Raw genomic sequence first — 16,178 nt, 5'->3', positions numbered from 1 at the left:
CTCCCCCGATAGCTCAGTTTGGCCGGACAGCCAGCTCTAGGAAGGGTTCTGGTCATCCCAACTGTCTTCCATTTAAGGATTATGGAGGCCACTGTGCTCTTAGGAACCTTAAGTGCAGCAGAAATTTTTTTGTAACCTTGGCCAGATCTGTGCCTTGCCACAATTCTGTCTCTGAGCTCTTCAGGCAGTTCCTTTGACCTTGTGATTCTCATTTGCTCTGACATGCACTGTGAGCTGTAAGGTCTTATATAGACAGGTATGTGACTTTCCTAATCAAGTCCAATCAGTATAATCAAACACAGCTGGACTCAAATGAAGGTATAGAACCATCTCAAGGATGATCAGAAGAAATGGACAGCACCTGAGTTAAATATATGAGTGTCACAGCAAAGGCTCTGAATACTTAGGACCATGTGATATTTCAGTTTTTCTTTTTTAATAAATCTGCAAAAATGTCAACAATTCTGTGTTTTTCTGTCAATATGGGGTGTTGTGTGTACATTAATGAGGAAAAAAATGAACTTAAATGATTTTAGCAAATGGCTGCAATATAACAAAGAGTGAAAAATGTAAGGGGGTCTGAATACTTTCCGTTCCCACTGTATTATATAGGAGGCCTGCCCCCTGCCAATCCTAGTTGGGGATTGGTCAGGGCTCCTAGATACACTCCATGCCACTCCAATCCTCTGCCCTGCCCCTTTTCCAGAACCTTCTAGAAACAGAGGAGGCACCAGAGAGATGAAGTGCATGTCAGTCACCTGCTGCTATTCTCAAACCACTCCCAGCCCCCAGATCAAAACAAACAGGCCTAACTCACAGCTAAGCCTGCCTAAATTTACCTGCACTGGCTTTAAAAACAAAACACCTACCTCTAGCACATCCTACCTAAAGTAGAGGGTGCTACACATGCAAGCACAGTGTCATGGAGGCTCCCCCTATTAAATATTTATTTCTGTAACAATTTTATTTATTTTTTGCAAGTAATTAAAAAAACAACACATTTAACATGAAAACAATGTATTCAAAATTTAGTAAAAATTATTAATAAAGTTGAATGTGGTTATATCTGGATGGCAATAGTTGTGGGCTGAGTTTATTGAAGCTGCCCCAGCTGGGAATGTGAAAATATAGGGATATTTGCATTCAGCACACCTGACTGGCTCCTTGTGCTGCTTCTCTCTCTTCTAGTCTGGGCTCGACTGTACAGGGAATTGAAAGAGATTTAATCCAGGTACCTGCTCGCACTTAAAAATACATTGAATGATGTACTAGTGAATACAGATCTGCATTCATGTGTGTCTATTATATTTCCCCGGAGTTTAGTTTTTGTTCATTTTGATATTTGTAGGTTTTCTTTGCTGCCATCGGTACGCAGCGCTGGTGCGCCATTTATTAATTTATTTTCTGAAGGACCTGCTTTATGTGTGTATGCGTTGTATTTTGTGATAGCCGCATCACATGTCCTCGGCGTGCTGCTATGGAAACCAGAGAGCATCGCTAGCGACAGAACCCTCATTAACTAGTTTAAATATACATGATGCTGGCAGGCTCAACACAAAACCATTTTTCAAAGGTGCGAGCGAGGAGGTCTGAGAGAGGCACTTTGCTTCAGATGTATTGTTGAAAGACGCAACGTAATTATTCTCAGTAAGAGAGCAGATCAGGATTGACATCTCGAAGACAAAAGACATTATTTGTTTCTTAAACTGTAATTTAACTTAACCTCTTCAGGTATCCAAACAGCTGCTCTGACACGGGCAGTCCCTTAAAGGAAAACTCCTTCTATAAAGTGTGAGTCCACCTTGGAGGAAGATTTTGTCCTTGTTTCTATATCCGTGATTATTTCTACACTTTTCCTCTTCTTGCTAGCCAAAAATGTTCAATGTCATGTCAATCAATGCCTGGTTTTTCCAACCGTCGTTTTTTACTCTAACCACAGGGGTGAGATTACCGCCATACTAACCCATACAGCTGCTTTCGGTCAGGGGACTCTGGAGGTGAGGGGAGGTTAGAAGAAGAACCCGTCATCCCTGCCTAATTAAATTGGTCTGGCCAGTGTCCAGACATTTGTGCGCAGATTGATTGTCTGCCCTTTACGCCTGTATTGTTCTGTGGACTATTCCAGTTGGTTCAGCCAGCTGTAGTACCAGGAAGGCCTCTCCTTACTCTCATCATAGGTAAGTAATCATTGACACCAGTAATCTGCCCTGAGCTGAACACTAATCACCAATGTAAGGGGACCTTTCTTCTTGGTCTGGTCACCAATGTAATGGGGGAACTTCACTGATCACCAGTATAAGGGGACACTTTGCTGACCATCAATGTAAGGGGGTACATCACTGACCACCAATATAGGAGGGGTCACTTCACTGACCACCAATCTAAGGGGCCACTTTAGTGACCACTAATCTAAGGGGTCACTTAACTGACCACCAATCTAAGGGGTCACTTCACTGACCACCAATCTAAGGGGCCGCTTTAGTGACCACCAATTTAAGGGGTCACTTCACTGACCACCAATCTAAGGGGCCACTTTAGTGACCACCAATCTAAGGAGACACTTCACTGACCACCAATCTAAGGAGGCACTTCACTGACCACCAATCTAAGGAGACACTTCACTGACCACCAATCTAAGGGTACACTTCACTCACCACCAATCTAAGGAGACACTTCACTGACCACCAATCTAAGGAGACACTTCACTGACCACCAATCTAAGAAGACACTTCACTGACCACCAATCTAAGGAGACACTTCACTGACCACCAATCTAAGGAGACACTTCACTGACCACCAATCTAAGGGTACACTTCACTCACCACCAATATAAGGGTACACTTCACTCACCACCAATATAAGGGTACACTTCACTCACCACCAATCTAAGGAGACACTTCACTGACCACCAATCTAAGGAGACACTTCACTGACCACCAATCTAAGGAGACACTTCACTGACCACCAATCTAAGGAGACACTTCACTGACCACCAATCTAAGGAGACACTTTGCTGACCACCAAGGTAAGGGGGCACTTCACTGATCACCAAGATAAGGGGCACTTCACTCACCCCCAAGATAAGGGGGCACTTCACTCACACCCAGGTTAAGGGGCACTTTACTGACAAACAATATAATGATGCTACTTCACTGACCACCACAAATCACCAATGTAAGGGGATATTTACATTTTCCATCAGGTGTGTTTACTCTGGCCACCAATGTAAATGGGCCTTGTCTTTCCCACAGGCCACCAATGTATACAAGACTTTTATTAGAAGGAGCTGTCCACTGGCTGTCAAAGGAAGCCTTTGTGTTCTGGTACATATGACAGGTAAAAGTAATCAGCTCTTCTACTTAAAGTTGAATTTTCAGTCATTTTACAAGTCCATATGAATACATTACTGACATGCAGCAACAGTATCATTTTTCAGAAGAGCTGTACCTTTTATCATTATAAATTTGCCCCTGAGAACTTTGCCTAAACTGGGATGATGCTATCACTCTACTGCAAGAAGAAGGAAGCATTTACTTAGTCTCTTCGCCCCCCCCCCCCCCCCCCCCAACTGATCACACTGCAACATTGTAACTTTGCAGGCCATAGATGATGCAATTTTCTTTCCTGAAACCACGGGATCACTCGATTCTCTCATCCACACTGGTTGTGTTGATGGGGGAAATCCCTCCCGTGGAGCTATTGTGTTCTCCCAGCGGTTGGGGAGGGCTGGGAGTACACAGTGATTATTGCAAGCGGCTATAGCCTTGGTAATAATCTCATGTACAAATCTGGCATGCTGGTTGTACCCAAGTCGATCAATGAATCGACTTGGGTACAATCAGCCTGCCCATAGATGGTTCAAATCTAGGCTGGTCCCTGCTGAACTGGCCGAGATTCAAACCATCTATGGCCAACATAAGCAGGGCAATAACTTCTCCGCAGGATGTGGAAACCTTGCAAAAAGACCTGAACAAATTAATGGGGTGGGCAACTACATGGCAAATGAGGTTCAATGTAGAAAAATGTAAAATAATGCATTTGGGTGGCAAAAATATGAATGCAATCTATACACTGGGGGGAGAACCTCTGGGGGAATCTAGGATGGAAAAGGACCTGGGGGTCCTAGTAGATGATAGGCTCAGCAATGGCATGCAATGCCAAGCTGCTACTAACAAAGCAAACACAATATTGGCATGCATTAAAAAGGGGATCAACTCCAGAGATAAAACAATAATTCTCCCGCTCTACAAGGCTCTGGTCCGGCCGCACCTGGAGTATGCTGTCCAGTTCTGGGCACCAGTCCTCAGGAAGGATGTACTGGAAATGGAGCGAGTACAGAGAAGGGCAACAAAGCTAATAAAGGGTCTGGAGGATCTTAGTTATGAGGAAAGGTTGTGAGCACTGAACTTATTCTCTCTGGAGAAGAGACGCTTGAGAGGGGATATGATTTCAATTTACAAATACTGTACTGGTGACCCCACAATAGGAGTAAAACTTTTTCGCAGAAGAGAGTTTAATAAGACTTGTGGCCACTCATTACAATTAGAAGAAAAGAGGTTTAACCTTAAACTACGTAGAGGGTTCTTTACTGTAAGAGCGGAAAGGATGTGGAATTCCCTTCCACAGGCGGTGGTCTCAGCGGGGAGCATTAATAGCTTCAAGAAACTATTAGATAATCACCTGAATGACCGCAACATACAGGGATATACAATGTAATACTGACACATAATCACACACATAGGTTGGACTTGATGGACTTTTTTCAACCTCACCTACTATGTAACTGTATAAGTCACAAAGGTAGGTCCTGCAGTAGGAGCTGATGTGTGTCAGATACAGTATCTCACAAAAGTCAGTACACCCCTCACATTTTTGTAAATATTTTATTATATCTTTTCATGTGACAACACTGAAGAAATGACACTTTGGTACAATGTAAAGTAGTGAGTGTACAGCTTGTATAACAGTGTAAATTTGCTGTCCCCTCAAAATAACTCAACACACAGCCATTAATGTCTAAACCGCTGGCAACAAAAGTGAGTACACCCCTAAGAGAAAATGTCCAAATTGGGCCCAATTAGCAATTTTCCCTCCCCGATGTCATGTGACTCGTTAGTGTTACAAGGTCTCAGGTGTGAAGGAGGAGCAGGTGTATTAAATTTGGTGTTATCGCTCTCACTCCCTCATACTGGTCACTGGAAGTTCATCATGGCACCTCATGGCAAAGAACTCCCTGAGGATCTGAAAAAAAAATTGTTGCTCTACATAAAGATGACTTAGGCTATAAGAAGTTTGCTAAGACCCTGAAACTGAGCTGCAGCATGGTGGCCAAGACCATACAGTAGTTTAACAGGACAGGTTCCACTCAGAACAGGCCTCGCCATGGTCCACCAAAGAAGTTGAGTGCACGTGCTCAGCGTCATATCCAGAGGTTGTCTTTGGGAAATAGATTTATGAGTGCTGCCAGCATTGTTGCAGAGGTTGAAGGGGTGGGGGGTCAGCCTGTCAGTGCGCATCAAATTGGTCTACATGGCTCTCGTGCCAGAAGGAAGCCTCTTCTAAAGATGATGCACAAGAAAGACCGCAAACAGTTTGCTGAAGACAAGCAGACTAAGGACATGGATTACTGGAACCATGTCCCGTGGTCTTATGAGACCAAGATAAACTTATTTGGTTCAGATGGTGTCAAGCGTGTGTGGCGACAACCAGGTGAGGAGTACAAAGACAAGTGTGTCTTGCCTACAGTCAAGCATGGTGGTGGGAGTGTCATGTTCTGGGGCTGCACAAGTGCTGCCAGCACTGGGGAGCTACAGTTCATTGAGGGAACCATGAATGCCAACATGTACTGTGACATAGTGAAGCAGAGCATGATCCCCTCCCTTCAGAGACTGGGCCGCAGGGCAGTATTCCAACATAACGACCCCAAACACACCTCCATGACAACCACTGCCTTGCTAAAAAAGCTGAGGGTAAAGGTGACTGGCTGGCTAAGCATGTCTCCAGACCTAAACCCTATTGAGCATCTGTGGGGCATCCTCAAACGGAAGGTGGAGGAGCGCAAGGTTTCTAACATACACCAGCTCCGTGATGTCGTCATGGAGGAGTGGAAGAGGACTCCAGTGGCAACCTGTGAAGCTCTGGTGAACTCCATGCCCAAGAGGGTTAAAGCAGTGCTGGAAAATAATGGTGGCCACACAAAATATTGACACTTTGGGCCCAATTTGGACATTTTCACTTAGGGGTGTACTCACTTTTGTTGCCAGCGGTTTAGACATTAATGGCTGTGTGTTGAGTTATTTTGAGGGGACAGCAAATTTACACTGTCATGCCCCGTACACACAATCGTTTTTTCCGACAACAAATGTTGGATGTGAGCTTGTTGGCGGAAAGTCCGACCGTGTGTATGCTCCGTCGAACATTTGTTGTCGGACTTTCCGCCAACAAAAGGTTTGATAGCAGGTTCTCAAATTTTCTGCCAACAAGACTTTGTTGACAGAATTTCCAATTGTGTGAACACAGGTCCGACGCACAAAAGTTCACGCATGCTCAGAATCAAGCAGAAGGAGCCACACTGGCTATTGAACTTCGTTTTTCTCAGCTCGTCGTACGTCTTGTACGTCTCGTAAGTCTCCGCGTTCCCACATTCGTAATTGTTGGACAACATTTGTGTGACTGTGTGTTTGCAAGACAAGTTGGAGCCAACAGCCTTTGAACAAAAATGTTGTCGGAAAGTCCGATTGTGTGTACGGGGCATAAGACAAGCTGTACGCTCACTACTTTACATTGTAGAAAAGTGTCATTTCTTCAGTGTTGTCACAAGAAAAGATATGATAACATTTTTACAAAAATGTGAGAGGTGTACTCACTTTTGTGAGATACTGTACATGTGGACACTGACCCGAACTACACAGGCACCAGGATTGACTGGACTGTGTCCCCTCTCTCAGTCTAGGAAGTAAATGTGATCATGGATGATGCCTGAACAAAGATGGCACCGTCCTTACAGAGAGAAAAGTAAATGAAGGCATTGCCAGGAGGAGTACTGTAATCTATGTGGGAGTTAAGTGTTCTACTAGAACATTATTAGCATGCATGTAACATGAAAAATATAGATGATGCTAGGTCCACCTTAAGTGATCTTTGTAAATTTAGAAAGGCTCACAGTAGACACTAGTTTGCAGTTTCCCCTTTAAAAAGTGTATAAAATATATTTTGCATAGTCTTCTTTATGCCATTTATTGGGAATGTATTATAGAAGAAATGAACGTCCCTTCCGTCCCCATGCCCCTAATAACTCACAGGTGTCTGTGCTGCCCCGGTCTGGGCTAGTGAGGCAGACAGGTTGGCAGTGATCAGGAATGGATGCCAGCTGGGCAGCCTTGGCACTTGCAGTCCTGATTGAGAGGTGAAACTCGCAGTCATTTCATAGTGGCTGATTTTATTCACTAAGCAATAATAAAAAAAATAGAAAAAAGAGGCCTGTCGCTGACCCGTCTCCTTATAGCCGTGAAACGGCCGTTGTCGCTTTATTTGAGGCTATTACCTGCTAATTACTTTACGAGACATAAGTGAGACCTTCAGAAAATGGCAGTGCGACCTGGACCAAGCTAATTTGATGGATCACAGAGCAACAATAGCAGAAGAGTGAGCTGGCAGCATGAAGTGGATGGCCTCGGGCACATGAGTGCAATCCAAGAGGACACCGAGCTTCCTCAAGGGCAAGTGTAGGGCAGACGAACGCCGCGGCACAAGAGACTTATCGCCGGTTACAGTGCTCCTGAGTATTACTCTTGTACACCTGTCGCCAGGAATATCTGGGCGCCTGATTGAAGGGCACAGACAGGAAGGAGCAGACGGCGTACAGCACACCAATGAGATACCTCTTCATTTTCACTTACACGTGCTGTTTTCTGCTGTTACGCTTTTTTTTGTATATTAACTGTCTACATAATATAACGTTAGTTTACTGCTAGACAGAGGACAAGCCTTTCCTTGAAGATTGAGCTTTCTTGTGATAATGTTCCCAGATCTCTAACTGCCAGGATACGTGTGCAGATGTTTTTGTTTTTTTTTTCTGTGTAAGGACGTGCCTTATTCTCAGTATGCTTCAGCCCAGCCAGAAAAAAAAAGCGCGTAGGATGCAACGCAAGATTCGATTGTTTTGCTATCAATCAGCACGATGCAAAAATAAAGCACTTCAACACACATATCCAATGCATCACAGCGCATCTGCATCTCAGTGAAATGCAAGGTGTTGATGTAAACCAGGGGTGTCCAGGCTTTTAACCTTCCTGGGCCACATTGGAAGAAGAAGAATTGTGGGCGGGGGGGGGGGGGACAACTGAAATATGGAGCCCACCCTAGCACCCCTTTAGATACAACAATGTGGCATTTACTATGCGGGAGTCCCTGCTGGTGTTATTACAAACTTGACAACTCCAGCATCCCTCCAGAGGTGCCTGTGCCTGGATTCTCATTGTTGGCCTCCGCAGCTCCTATGCCTATGACATGCCCAGCATGCCTACATATGAGCATTTAGAACTTTATAACCACCCACCTTATATTGAGTAGACCCCCTTTTCCCATCAAAGCAGCCCTGGACATGGACTCCACTAGACCTCTGAAGGTATGCTGTGCTATATGACACAAATCTATCAGTAGCAGATCCTCTAAGTTGTGAGGTGGGTTCTCCATGAATCAGACTTGTTTTTCCAGCACATTTCACAAACTGGCTGGCTTGGCCTTTTTCTTCAAACTACGGGGCACGATGGATTTTACAAGGGATTTTTGGGTCCGTCAGGCTTTAAAGGGGTATCGAAAGATACACAAGTGCAAAGATGCTAGGTGGCCCATGTCCTTTGCGAATCTGCAAGCCATTTTTGTTCAACTGGGGTCTTTGCGTACGTCGAGTTACGAGGTCTCTTTATTTAAAGCAGCCTTTTTTGGAGCATATCGGATCAGTGAATCGGTCAGCCCCTCTAAGAGGGTTCTGGGTGGGTTTTTAGCGCAGGACGTGACTTGTAGTGATGACAGGGTTTTGTTATTGTTGTGCAGGTCCAAGTTGGACCAGGTGGGTAAGGGCGCAGCTGTTTCCCCTGCCGGGTTCCCCGGTTTGCCCGGTGGGGGCGGTAAGGGAGTTCTTGGCCGTTCGCCCAGTAATGGAGGGGCCATTCTTGTTACATGGGGATGGGTCTCCTTTATCTAAGTTTCAGTTTGGGTCAGTTTTCCGGAAGAGTCTTAGGCCAGTGGGTTTAGATCACACACAATATGCTTTGCACTCCTTCTGCATCAGGGAGGCCATGGAAACCGCCTGGTGCGGGCTGGACGAGGCGGCAGTAAAATGGATTGGTAGATGGGAATCCAAGAGATTCCGTACCTACATTCGCCTGCAGTTGTTGTTGTTGGACTAGCCGTTGATGGAGGGGGAGGGGTTGTAGTGGGGTGCATGTCTTTATTCGTTTTCATGTGTGGTGTGTTTTTGTTGTCATTGTTTGTCTTGGTGCTATCACATGTTTGTTTTTTTATTCTTTTCTTCCAGATGGCGTGCAACTACGCCTTGTCTGGATTATGGGCCACTCCTATGTTTTTTGGGGGGTGAGGCAAGCTGATGTTAGACCCAATGGCTGGCAGCTGGGTATTTCTAGGAGGGAGGCGTGTATTCGCTGGTTGGGGATACCCGGGATGATGTGGAGTAGAGTCGTGCCGGAGGTGCTCCGTTTTGCACGTCTGGACCGGCCGCCTGACATTTTGGTATTACATGTTGGCGGGAATGATTTGGGGGTTCGTTCCATTCGAGAGCTGATTATGGATGTCAAGTCTGATTTCCTGCGGCTCCGCACGGCTTTTCCTGACATGCTAGTATTGTGGTCTGACATTGTGGCTCGGACGACTTGGCGCCTGGCGCAGTCAGTGGCGAGGCTCAATAAGGCCCGCATTAAGGTGAATAAGGTATAGGGCTTATTCTTTATTTGGAATGGGGGCATAGTTATCCAACACATGGAGTTAGAATCCGATACTGGACTGTACCTCCGTGGGGGGATGGGGTTCACCTGTTGGCGGTGGGTATTGATTTATGGGCCCTGGGGCTGTAAGATGTGATTCAGCACGCTCTGCGGGTGTGGAGGGGCCCTTAAGGGTAAGGTGTTATCCTTGCGGGCGGGTGGTGGTGGTGTTTTGGTCTTTAATGGTGTCAGAAAACATACGAGATGGAAGTGTTGGGGACTCATCGGTAGTATGTGCCCCTCTGGCGTATTCCAGTTAGAACGATTAGCTGGAATACGGTAATGGTTGCACTGCAGGAAGGGGGGTGTCTCCAAGCTGGTGTGGTACGGCTGAAGGCCTATTCATGGGCTGGAGGCCTATTCATGGAAAAAGGTCCCTCAGTGTAGTGGTGGAATATGTGTTAAGTTTGGGGTGCCGTCAAAGACCAACAGACTGAGTGACTGATAGTTTTTTGTTTACAGATGTTTATGTGTTAAAGGTTGTGAAATATTAATATTTTGTTAATAAAAATCCTGCTATGGCCGTTTATACTCCAATTTCAGGTGTGGTCTGGTTAATTTAGGTTTAACGGGAAGGGGAAAGGTGGACTATGAGTGGTTGAGCAGTATCGAGAAGGTTGGGGACATGTGGGCTACACTGGTCATGTCTTTTCCATGAAATCCTCTGTTTATCTTTTGTCTGTATCCAACGTGTTTCTTCATCGACTGAACGCTGTGGCCTCCCAGAGATCATATAGGCCATTGAGGTGCATTGTAAACGATCATCAAACCTTTATAATCAACAACAACCTTGTGGAGTTCATTAAACAATAATTACCGATCCGCAGATCATTAGCGCTACATGAGTGACCCACTTACACAGTTATCCAAACGCAACTCTTTGTAACGGCTGGCGTCCAACCAGGTACTTACCTGACTAGTAAACTTCCACAAACAGATCATTAACACTGTTATAAACTTGCTAATTATCTGCAGGAAAGAAAGGATTTGCAGTTAATTGTTATAGCCTGGGTTTGCACGTGTAAAACAAATGATTTTGTCACTGTCACAAGAATTATCTCTGCATCAGCGCGTGTGTCAGCTTGTTTGGCATGACGGGAATGCAGATACAATGCGTGTCCTGAGATCGCACAACACTGACATATTTATCCTGTAACATTGTCTGCATAGGCCAGTACTCATCAATGGAAAGACAGAGCTGATGTATCAAAAATGTGCTAACAGGAAAATCCACGGACACCATTCAGGACCTCAATTTTATTTGTAAGGCTGGTCTGCAGAAATTACAGCTGACATCTGATTGAATGCACAACGCAATTTTGTTCTTTCAGTAGCATGCTTGTGCTTAAAGCGGAACTTTTACCCATAACAACTTGATAAAAAATAATTTTCTTTAACAAGGAACATGCGTTCCACATTAATAATGATGCTACCAAAATGAGTTTCTGTTGTAAATTGCCTCCAGCATTGCTCCTGTTTTTTCTTGCTGGAAGCTGCCGTTTTGTTGGGGCCCCTGAGCAGCAGTAAATCATAAAGTGGAAATAAACTCATCAATTTAACGGTTTCACAAAAACAGTTAGGTTCCCGGAATGCTGGGATTGCTAACTGTCACAATTGCTTGTGTCCTCAACCAACCTGTGAAACAGATGGTATCGTAAATGATCACATGTGCAGCACCATGGCAGTTACAGATCAACAGAAGCAGCTTCCTTGGCTGTAAAGAATAGGAGGGTTTAAAGGTGTTGTAAAGTAAGAAGGTTTTTTATCTTAATGCATTCTATGCATTAAAGGGGTTGAAAACTCTCGAGTTTTTTCACCTTAAAGTGGAGTTCCACCCACTTTTACAACTCTTCAGCATCCCTCACTAAACTGTGCACTGTAAACGAATTGGATATATTTTTTTTTTCTCAGCACCTACTGTATATCTGCTGTATTCATTTTTCACTTCCTCCTCCCTGGCCATGGCCCATCGCATCATTTCCTGTTTGCAATGCCTTCTGGGAAGGGGCGGCAACTTCCTCTGACACTGCCGCTGCTATGGAAACCTGACCTGAAACCTATTACACTGTTTGTGCTGCACTGAGCATGTGCGAGATCTACAAGGATGAGATCCAGGAAGAAATACAGTCTGGCTTCAGATGCCCACACTTAAGATGGCCACGGCCTGCTGTAAGTTTATAAAATAACAAACTACTGCTATAAACCAGGGATATGCAATTAGCGGACCTCCAGCTGTTGCAAAACTACAAGTCCCATCATGCCTCTGCCTCTGGGAGTCATGCTTGTGACTGTCAGAGTCTTGCTATGCCTCATGGGACTTGTAGTTCTGCAACAGCTGGAGGTCCGCTAATTGCATATCCCTGCTATAAACTAACAAAATAGACCTTAGTTTACAGACTAACTTTACTAGAATACATTAAGCTTGTGTATTATAGGGGTATTGTTATTTAAAAAGTATAATTTCGTCCGGAACACCACTTTAATGCATTCTATGCATTAAGGTGAAAAATCTCCTGTGATGCAGCAGCCCCCCAGAGCACCCCCCCCCCTTTTACTCACCTGAGCCCGGCCTTTCCAGCGACGGGGACGAGCACACCAGCTCCAGCCGTTGTCTCAGGTCCTGATTGGATGGTTTGATAGCAACACAGCCATTGGCTCCCACTGCTGTCAGTCAAATTCAATGACGCAGGAGCCTGGGACGGAGCCGAGTCCTGCTGTCTGTGTCAATAGATGCAGCAGCAGGACACGGGAGCGCGCCCGCACGAGTGCCCCGAGGGAGATCGGCTCTCCAATGGGGCACTCGAGAAGAGGAGAAGCCAGGAGCGCCGCTGAGGGACTCCAGAAGAGGATGTTCGGGGCCACTCTGCAAAACTAACTGCACAGAGGAGGTAAGTATGACATGTTTGTTTTTTGTTTTTTTTACATATCCTTTAAGATAAAAAACCTTCTGTGTGTAGCAGCCTCCCCAGCTCCCCCTAATTACTTACCTGAGCCCTATCTGTCTCCAGCAATGTCCACGAGTGTCTAAGCCATCCGGGACGCTCCTCGTGATTGGCTGAGACGCGACAGCGGCACCATTGGCGCCCACGGCTATCAATCAAAGTCAGTCAGCCAATCAGGGGGCGGGGCTGGGTCTGGGCTCTGTGTCTGAGTGGACACACGGAGCTGTGACTCGGCTCGAGTACCCCCATAGAAAGCTGCTGACTGTGGGGGCACTCGATAGGAGGGAGGGGCCAGGAGCAGCAAAGAGGGACCCGAGAAGAGGAGGATCTGAGCTGCTCTGTGCAAAACCAACTGTACAGAGGAGGTAAGTATAACATGATTGTTATTTTGTTTTTAAAAAAAACAAGACTTTACAATCACTTTAATTCTGCTTTAAAGTGGTTGTAAACCTCAGACATGAAATATGAACAAAGTATATCCCTCTATAGTGTGTACTTGTCTTAATTAGGAGCACAAAAGGGTTGATTTACTAAAGCTGGAGAGTGCAAAATCAGGCTTACTCCTGCATAGAAACCAATCAGCTTCTAACCTCAGCTTGTTCAGTTAAAGCGGAGTTCTACTCAAAAATGGAAGTTCCACTTTAAGGACACCTGACATGTCACATTTGGCATGTCTTTTTTTTTTTTTGTGGGGGGGGGGGTTACCTAGTTTTGACAGGTACCCCGCTCTCACCTCCGTTCGGGCCACCTAGGCGACTCGAGCAGAAGTCCTCCTCTCCTCTCCCTCCCTGCAATCTTCTGGCACACATCCCAGCTGGGTGCCCACACCTGCAATGTCGGCGCCGGGGAGAGGCGAGGGAGAGAAGCGAGGGTTCGGGATGGCCACATCGCTGGACCGCGAGACAGGGGAGAGTATGTTTATTAAAAGTCAGCAGCTACACTTTTTGTAGCTGCTGATTTTTAATAAGCACAAAAACGAGCAGAACTCAGCTTTAGAAAGTGAGCCTGATTATTAAAAAACACTCTCCAGCTTTAGTAAATAAACCCCTAAGTGCCATTTCTGTCTGCTGCCTCCTTCCTCTGCTATCAGCATGAATCACTTCTGACAAGTTTTCCTGACACCAAGAGAAAAAAGGTGACGGGGAAGGGACCTCCAGATGATTGACAGCCTCAGCTCTGTTCCTGTGTGCTGTGTGAATTGGCTTTTGGAATTTACAAATGCAGCAATTTAGAAATCAGATGAAAGGTTTAGCGCTGGAAAACACTTTTTAATGGATAAAAAGTGCATTTTATTTACAGCTATATAGAGCAAACCAAAATGAGGGACAAATGAGGAGGAATGAGGGACAGAGGGGACATTGTTCGAAATCAGGGATAGTTGGGAGCTATGCAACTGTGCATGGCAGCCAATCAGCTTCTAACTTCAGCTTGTTCAATTAAGCTTTGATAAAAAAAAACTGGAAGCTGATTTCTATGCAGAGCTGCTCCAGAGTTTGCACTTTCCAGTTTTAGTAAATCAACCCCAATGCGTATATCAGCGAGTTTGACATAAAAATGGCTTGTGTAGCACCCTCTAATGTGCAATTAGTGGCAGTGCAGGCAAATTTATGTTTTTGGTTCATGGTAGAACGAGTCTTTGAATTTGGGTCAAAAGTGTACTGCAGTTCAGGGCTGGATGGCTCATACAGGCAGGTCTCTGGTGCTTCCTCCTGGATCTGGAAGTTTGGAGAACTTTCTGGAAAATGGAGGGTGGAGGCCAGGTGGGCCTGGGCTGGCCTGGGAGGATTCTGGCAGCATCACAGTTGGAAGGGAATCTTTCCTAAGAGGCTGCAAGAGCAAGGAGGACAGTGTGAGTACATCAGAAGGGTCAGTAACTTACAAAGGGAAAGACTGTAGTAAGCCTTTTTGGAAGACAGCATTGGGCTTAAACCTTTCCTTTACCTTGCCCTGGGAAATCTTCAGTAGCAGCCAGGTGGGCTAGTATAGAAGCAGCCAGGTGGGCTGGTAGTTCCTGTGGTCAGTGGAACTGGGATAAGTGTTTACAATGGAGTTGGAGTCACTCCTGTATGCAATCTACAACATTTGTGCTGCTTTCAAAAGGGACTGAAAGTTCTTAGTCCTTATAGGGCTTTTGCTTTTCCTATCAGAGCCTGTCAGGATTGAGTTCAATATGGAGTTGCACATAGAGAAGAAAAGGAGACATTCGGACAGGGCTGCTGTTAGAAATCACGGAGCCCCATGCAGCCTACTTGACAGCCCCCCGCTGAAAGTGACTGAGGACATAAATGTATCAGTCCCTTTCTCTACAGCAGGGGTCTCAAACTGGTGGCTCTCCAGCTGTTGTGAAACTTCAAGTCCCATGAGGCATTGCAAGGCTGACAGCTACAAGCATGACTCCCACAGGCAGAGGCATGATGGGAATTGTAGTTTCACAAAACAGCTGGAGGGCCGCCAGTTTGAGACCCCTGCTCTACAGCCTCAGCAGCACAGGTGAATGAATAGGAAGTCCTTTGAGGCTTCCTGCTCATTTATAAACTGGAGCAAAGTTTACTATGTTTTGGTGATGAATGGACACAAGAGTGATCAGTACCGATCACACACTGTTCATTCAGGAAAGGAAGGGGCCAGTAAATGACATCCCCCTCTGTGCCCGCAGCAGCTGCTGGCAGGAGAGAAGGGAAGCTGGCAGCGCTATGGGGGAAAGGGGCGCAGAGGTGGACCCAGACAGCAGATGGAAGGGGCGCATGTGCTAGAACCACTGCAGTACAGCAGGAGGGAGAGAGAGAAGGAGAAGCTGGCAGCGCTGCAGTGGGAGACAGAAGAGGATCAGTGTCTGCTCAGTAGGTGCCTGGGCCCCGCTTTTGAACTGATGGGGCCCGGGCCCAGTACAGGAGGCCTGGCTGCCTTATCAGCGGCCCTGCATAGGGAGGAAGTGTCAGAAACCATGAAATCAGTCCGTGACAGGAGTACAGTTAAATCACACTTGTTTAATAATAAAAGTAAAAAAACAAACGTAGTCAAAACGTAGCCAACGTTCAGTAACCAGAACGGCTAGTCAGCCAAGCCAGAAGTCAGGGATCAATGTAGTGGAACAGCAAGCAGGATCTGGAGCCAGAAGAGATGTCAGCAAAGCAAGTCTTGAACAGGATCGCAGGAGATGTGACCAAGGCAAAGGCAGAGCTCCTGTGGACTGGACAGCTTAAGTAGGCAGGGCTGACGAGCAGGATCATCAACA

General features: G+C 45.8%; 1 protein-coding gene across 2 annotated transcripts in view; it reads left to right on the top strand.

The window, feature by feature from the left end:
- CDH4 (cadherin 4) overlaps positions 1 to 16,178 on the top strand; it is a 1,105,063-nt gene that overhangs the window by 815,244 nt on the left and 273,641 nt on the right. The gene's annotated exons all lie outside the window — the stretch shown is intronic.

The sequence above is a fragment of the Aquarana catesbeiana genome, linkage group LG12 (genome assembly GCF_042186555.1).
Source record: "Aquarana catesbeiana isolate 2022-GZ linkage group LG12, ASM4218655v1, whole genome shotgun sequence".
NCBI classification, from domain to species: domain Eukaryota; kingdom Metazoa; phylum Chordata; class Amphibia; order Anura; family Ranidae; genus Aquarana; species Aquarana catesbeiana.
This window is presented reverse-complemented; position numbering and strand designations above follow the sequence as displayed.